Raw genomic sequence first — 8,296 nt, 5'->3', positions numbered from 1 at the left:
TTTCGTTTTGATTAAATTTCTTTGATGCTATGCTACTCTTTGAATCTACTAGATAATATAGGTTTAAAAAAAAACCCCATGTAAATGAAATTTGCCTTTGAAAATTGTAAAATTGTGTGTACAGCTGTTGAGCAATTGTAATACGTAACAACCAGCAGTTCGTACAAATATGATTGATATTCTACAATATACCCGTCAATATAAATTTTGAGTGACAGGGCCATAAGTATCAAAGTGAACGATATTGATAACATACAGCTTTAAATTTTGCGACGTACTCCAAAATCTGAACGACAAAACCGTTATGCATGGTTAAAACCGTATCTCTGCACAATGCAAAGTCGAATGGACATTTGACAATATAGTGGTTGATTCCATGACTCTCTATCTAGTGCCTCGTCTATAGGAGGACAGCCACTCATTGAGATTTTGTACCAGACAATACATCATTCCATAACTGCTGAAAGAGGACTGCCACTCCCAGACTAGTTCACTAAATCAAAATAACCACAGGACAGAGCTCATTGGAATAAATGTAGTTGTGAAGACATGCACTCATGAATCAATGTCCAACAGTGATGATATTAAGTGTTTACTTCATCTAAAACGATAAATTGTACCATAGGTGCCTTTCAAACTCTGAAGATAATACATTCCCCACACTCGCACCCCCAACCCCACCCAAGTTGTAGATACTCTTAGATGTTTTCTGTGATATTATAAAACAGATTTTCCATCACTTAAAAAATGGGTGGGTAAATGTGATAAGGCCATCATTCTGCTCTAACCCCCATCGGCCAAAACAAACACGTGGTTTCCAGGGTTGAAAATTAACATGAAAACCATTATCTCCAGCAGGGCCAGTTGAAGACAAATCTTACTGGCAGGGCTCACGCGACCGGGCAAAGTGAGGCCAAACTTCGCTCTGACCAGCCTAACTTCGCCGTGCTAGTCACCGTAAGGCGAAATCTGTGTCGCCTTTTGTACTGGCTTTTCTCAAATTCAACTACCCTCCAATTATCACATTGTAATTTAAATGCACAGCCAAAATCAAAACTAGAATATTCTTTGCTGAATAATAATCAAGTGCTCACCGTATACAGTCTGTTTCCTTCAAAAGTAAACCAATGAATTGGCATGTAACTTCATAATGAATGCAGTTAAAATTCATATAAAAACATGTTATCAACTTTTAAACCCATACCAACTCAAATAACATTTTTTGAAAAGAAAAAGAAAAAAGAAATCCAGTATAAATAAAAAGAATTCTTTACAAATTACCATTAAATTATGATGATTAAATCTAATTTTTAATACAGGGGTGAAAACAGAATGCTAGAACAGCCGAGGTATACAGCTTGAATTGCATTGTCTCTGAAGTAAAAACAAATAATGCAATACAAAGAGAATAAAGGTAGAACTGCTTTAGTATATAAACCTAGTCTCGGGGTGGCAGTCCTCTTTGCGGCGATGCAAGAAGGGGTACAATCTCCAGTATCGGATTTCCTCAGGAATGGACGAAACACGCACACATGTGCGTTTAATTTGAATATTGTAAATGTTACATTTAGTAGGCTACTAATAAAATAAATATCAAAAGAAAAATAAATCTGTAAATATTTATATTTTTTTACCGAAATATACGATGTACTTAGTTATTATATTACATGAAATAACGGTGTACTTATTATTTATTACAGTAATATATGGACAGTTATGTCATTATGTAAGTCTTCGTGTAAAGACTTTAGATCTGATATGTTCTTATTTAATGCCAATCGCTTAAATTTAAAACAATATCAACAACAACAATCAGTTAATTAATCGACCTGTAGTAATGGAAAAGGTCATTGTCATTCACGTTAGTGTGAGTTAAAACTACAGGATAGATTTTGATTTTGTTCCAGAATAATGTAAGCTAATTAAATATGATGCCTTTTTACCATAACACTGAATAACACTTGTCAAATAGTAGCTCTACTAGATAATTATGGCGTATCCAGTCCATTCTAATAAGCCGATGACACATCTAGATTTAAAAAATACATGCAATAACTTCAATTCGTTTTGAGCTCTATTTTTAGAAGACCCGGTCCAAAGCCACAGAAGCTGAATTTTGCGCTGTTAAAATACAGAGCATGTTCTAGATCTTCTGCTGGAGTAGTTCGCACCAACACAAACGCCATATGTTTTCTCACATTCGATTCAGTTTCAGTGTCTTTGTTTTTTAACTGGTACCCTTACTCGCTAGACCCTAATATCGATGGTCGCCTAACGGACTACCTTTGTAAAATTCTTAGTCGCCCATAGCCAATAAAGGTCGCCACGGGCGACTGCTAATTTTCAACCCTGGGTTTCCAAATCCGACGTCAACAGCAAGTTTATATATACTCTTCAAAAAAAGTAGGGGAACCTGAAATATTAATGTTAATATCAACCATTAGATCGAACATACGTTTTAACCACAGACATCCTAGTAAAGAACGTTCAGGTCTATTTATCAATACACCGAAACACATTCCATAGTTTGCACGTGCATCACGCAGTTGCCCCATACACGTACGTGGGGTGTCATTCTCGATTTTGACAATTTCCAGGAAGGTCCATTAATCACTGTGGAACATTATTTCTGTCAATCATTTTCATTCTGTTGATCATACAGTTGTTATTGTTTTGTTTTAGTCATTTTTATTGTTTGAATTTGTGATTTACTGATAAAAAACGTCAACTTTCAAATTTCACTTCTGACCCCAATCGTCCTTCAAGATCTTTGGTGGTCATAAAACCTACTGTAATACTGAAGTACCGGTTGTAATGTTTGCCCAATTAATTCACATTATCATATAATCATTCCCCATAGCTAATATACCTTACAATTTTGGCAATTGTAAATTCTTATTAGAGTTCCCCTACTTTTTTTGAAGAGTATATATTTAATCCACGGATATATGACCGTATCACTATCCTATGACATATTTTGTTTAGATTGCACATTTGTAGAACATTTAGGGAGTTATAAATGCACCCCTCCCCGTTTTTAATGAAAGTACAGCATTGCGGGAGAGAATGCATAAATTTCACATCCCATTTTGATCGAAGAATTATAATTTTAAAGGTTTTTCGACATTAAAGTGATAGACCCTAGTTTTAAAAAAAACTATGACGTAATATTCACTATTAAAGTCGTTTATGATAATTTAAATTAGAAATATTTACATTTTATTATTTTGAATATTAATTTTCGAATAATGGTTTTGGTCATCCAGGTTTCTGTAATACCCCGAAATGCATTTTTCATAATTCTAAAAACGCAGGTTTGTAAATTAACTAAACGTAAGTGTCAGTTTTCACTGACTGAAACTGAGTAAGATGCTTTCGAGTAACAAAGCCTTTTTTAACAACAAAGAAGACATATTAAATAACCAGTGTCTGTATTCTAAATGTATTTCTGATCGTCCTAATGCTTATAATAGTTCAATTTTCATTTTATTTCGTTGGAACTATATATATATACTCTTCAAAAGAAGAAACGCAAAACCACATTGTCGTAACATTTGGAGAATTGATTTAATTATTGAATGGCGAGTCCGATAATTACCAAATGTTGCAGGATTGTTCACAATTCACTCTAGTCCATTGTGAGTAAGTGATAGGACACACCACCAAGGTCAAGGTCATCTGGAGTCAATACCGGGTGTGGCCTCCGCGTGTGTTGACAACTGCCTGGCACCGCCTGCCCATTGAAGCAACCAGAGTACGGATGACGTCCCGGGGGATGGTGGCCCACTCGCCCTGCAAGGCTGCTGCCAGCTCGGGGCTGTGGTTGTCGCTGTCGGAGGCGTCGGTCCAACTCGTCCCATAGATGCTCAATTGGGTTCAAATCCGGTGATGTCGATGGCCAAGGAAGGACATTAATGTTGTTGTTCTGTAGGAAAGCCGTTGTGAGACGTGCTGTGTGAGGCCTGGCGTTGTCATGTTGGAACACTGCGTTGGCGTTGGCCATAACTGGAACGATGTGTGGCCGGAGGATCTGGTCAATGTAGCCCTGTGCATTCAGGTTGCCCTGCACGTGGACCAGGTCAGTTCTGCCAGTGTGTGAGATGGCTGCCCACACCATGACACTACCCCCGCCGAATCTGTCCACTTCCTGCACGCAGTTTGCCGCATAACGTTCACCACGACGCCTATACACGCGACATCTTCCATCATGACGTCGGAGCAGAAATCGGGACTCGTCACTGAACCACACCTGTCTCCATCGCAGTTGAGGCCATTGTCGATGAATCTGGCACCACTGCAGTCGGAGTCGACGGTGTTGTGGTGTGGTGTTAAGATGACACCTCGAACTGGACGTCTGGCACGAATTCCTACCTCACGTAGGCGGTTCCGTACGGTCTGGTCGGATATCCTGCGCAAACCTGGTATTGCTGCGGCTGTGGAGGTGGCAGTAGTCAATCGTTCCCGAAGGTGGCGTACCCGGATGTAGCGGTCCTGCCCGGGGGTTGTGACCCGTGGTCGACCGGATCTAGGGAGGTCACGTGTTGATCCATGTTGCTGGTAACGGTCCCACAGTCTGGAGATGGTGCTTGGGGACACATGGAATGCCCTGGCAACGGCCGTTCTGGATTCGCCTGCGTCTAGTCGGCCAATGGCATTGTTTCTCTGCGGTTCACTGAGACGTGGCATGTCCTGGATTGTCAACTGTCGGCCAGATACAGAGGCCAGGCAAGCGAACACCCTGCACTTTTATACTGTCGGTGTTCATGTTGCACGTGCAGACAACGCACGTGCAGTGGTGACATGGTTTGCACGTGGCTGCGTTTTTGCGAATATTCACATTTTGGAACTTTATTGTACAGTAGCTGCGTTTTATCGAATGTAACCGTGGGAATGTGTTTGGGACATGCAATGACCTTATATTCACAAAGCATGAACCGGTAGGAAACATAAAATCGGAGTTATAACCCATTTGTACCCTTTTGCGTTTCTTTTTTTGAAGAGTATATATATATATATATATATAAAAAAAAAATCCAGTTTGTGCTTATTACAAACATTAGCAAAACACACTTGTTTAGTTTGATTTTGTTGTTGCTGGCTAAAATGGTTACCGTATTTTCACTTTGGAACAAACATTTTATGGTACGTACTCATCTGATAGCGGCCCTTTCAAGGCCTGGGCTTCATACTACAATGCTTAAAGGGACATTCCTGAGTTTGCTGCATTGTAAGGTGTTTCCGACTAATAAAATACTTCTACGATTAAACTTACATATCAAATATATTTTCTTGTTTAGAATATCAGTGTCTGTATATTCAATGCGTTTCTGGTCGTCTTAATATTTGTAAGAAGCCCAAACTGGATTTTGTCTTCAAAACATTTTGTACGTACGAAAAAAAATATTTTAACAAAATAAAATGAAATTTGACCTTAGAACGATCAGAAACACGTTTAATGTACAGACACTAATATTTTTATGCAGAAAAATATATTTGATATATAATTATAATTGTTAAAAAGTCTTTATTAGTCGATATTATCTTTAAAATTGCAGCAAAGTCAGGAATGTCCCTTTAAGTCATCAGATGTAAAGGCAATGTATGGAGTTGAGTGCAGTGGAATATAGTTTAACATATATAATCTGAAATGAAATGAACACTTTGGGGGCTCTCATATGAAACACGGACCCAGCGCTGCTATCCACCGCTGTGCTGGAAACTATTTTGTACCTCTCTGCCATTCTTACGATTCACGGGCGCGCGACTTATCAACCGGAATTAAAAATCGACCAAAACTAATTTTAAAAGGCTGTCAATAAGTCCAAATAACAGAACAATAAGATAATAGTTATTTATAAATTCGCACTTGACATTCTGACACCAGAAATACTTTATAGTTGTTTTTGATATGAAAGAAGTCTACAGGAGACGCTCATTGCTTTATGTTTTAGGAGTTCACGCCATGCTTCGTCGGGTTACTCGAGTACATTGAATATCAATTACATTATTTTGATCATTAGTAATCAAACCACTACTCAAGAGCACGCAAAGTTACCAAGATACGATAACATTTTAGATTTAATTGCATAAACAAGATAATTAAGTCAATATCCATAACCTTGAGATTTGTAGATATATGCAGCGCCTGACCCAAATCAAATCCGATTTCTAGAACAGGACCCCACTACAATCGTGCTTAATAACTTAGCAACTAAACAACATACTTTGATCACTGATGTAATTTAATATGAAATACACAAAGCATATTTGTGTAACCTACTTAAAATATATCTATGGTTATGTTTATAGTGGTAAACCAAAGTGGATTTATCTCCTAATAATTACTCATGAAGCACCAAACGCATGCACACAGTTTACTTCCATGTGTTAATTTGCTCACGAGTAAATTTACTCATGTAAGTAAAAGCGTTCACACGATATTAATAAAAGGTGAGTATTTTATTAATTAAACCAAAGGGCTCATACATTTTAAGTACATTTGTATACACCATAAGCTGGAAAGGTTGTTATTCACAAAACAAAAAAAACAAGCAAAAAAAAAAGCAACACAAAGTATACTGAACAAAAAAAGAAACTTTCGATTTGTACATATAGTATTTGTTGTGTTAAAGAATTCATTGTGTAATGAAATTATATAGGTAGTATTAGCCTTGGGCTGTATTATCAGGATTCATGAATTTTATCGATTATTTTTGCACTGTTAATCGTCGACAACGTGAAATTCAGTTTGCACATGCATGCATGGTTCGACATGTCCCGTGTAGTATTCGGTCAATTTGTTTTACTTGTCTTACTGACATTGTTGTCAAATGAATGAAAACGCTTCAAAATTTGTAAAAAAATTAACGTTTTTTACATTTTAGCATTTTTAGTATGCCAAGAATACCCAATAATTTACGCGAACGGGCGATTGGCATGCTTGATGCTGGCATGTCGACAGAAGACGTTACAAGGCATGTTGGGAGTTCTAGTCGAGCGATACGAAATCTTCGCGTAAGATTTCGAACGACAAGAAGCACCAACGACATGCCACGTCGTGGACGTCCGCGTGTTACAACGCGTGGTCAAGACCGCTATATCATGAACACGCATTTGCGCAATCGATTCCAAACTGGCACTACTAGTGCCACACCTGGACTTCATAATAACCGAATCAGTGGGCAAACTGTTCGTAATCGTCTGCGGGAGAACGGTTCACATGTACGACGTCCTTACGTCGGATGCGTTTTAACGCAACGTCAACGTCTAAATTGTCTTAATTGGGCACGTGTACACACTCGTTGGATACGGCGACGCTGGAATACTGTTCTTTTTTCGGATTAATCCAGATTTTCTTTACAACGTGGTGATGGTAGGGTGCGCGTCTACCGTAGGAGAAATGAACGCTATGCTGACTGTTGTCTTCTTGAACGAGATCGTTTCGGGGGTGGGGCTTCTGTCATGGTCTGGGAAGCCATTGCCCATGGTTATCGTTCACCACTAGTCGTCATTGATGGCAATTTAAATGCTCAACGTTACCGCGATGACATTCTCGCTCATCACGTCATTCCTCTGTTCCATAAGAACGCCAACATCTCGATTTTTCAGCATGATAATGCCACCTCTCATACAGCTAGAGACACTGTAAATTTGTTTAGGACAAAAGTCCTGATCTCAACCCCATCGAGCATGTCTGGGATAGTCTGGACAGACGATTGAGGCGTCGTCCCAACCCACCCGCTAACGTCAACGAACTTCGTCATGCGCTTATTCAGGAATGGAACAATATTCCACAGGCAGAAATCAACACTTTAGTCAATTCTATGCGCCTGCGATGCACTGCAGTGGTCGATTCAAGAGGTGGTCATACCCGTTATTAAGTGTGTGTGTTTTTTTTTGTAACCCCTACCACACTTGGTCAAAAAAATTCTCAGTTTCTGTTAACCTATGGCCATGATTTTTGCACCAAACGATGCATCATGGAACACTCTTTAAACGCATATATAACAATTATTCCCCCGGTTTGTTTTCATCAAGTTATGTTTAAGCAAAGTTAGCGGAAGTTTCTTATTTTGTTCAGTATATATGCTGCACTTGCGGTTGGACAAACTCAAGAAAAGAATATATAGGTTTAAAGGTACGATAATCAAAATGGTGGATTATCATTAAGATTGGTTTCATAATTTCTGAAATGCTTTTTGAATCAAACCAAAGAAAAACTGGGTTCGTTTACCATTTAAATGATTAGGCATCGACCGTGGTACATGGATGTGTACATGTCAGTGAATCTATAATA

The sequence above is a fragment of the Gigantopelta aegis genome, chromosome 6 (assembly GCF_016097555.1).
Source record: "Gigantopelta aegis isolate Gae_Host chromosome 6, Gae_host_genome, whole genome shotgun sequence".
Classification (NCBI taxonomy): Eukaryota; Metazoa; Mollusca; class Gastropoda; order Neomphalida; family Peltospiridae; genus Gigantopelta; species Gigantopelta aegis.
This window is presented reverse-complemented; position numbering follows the sequence as displayed.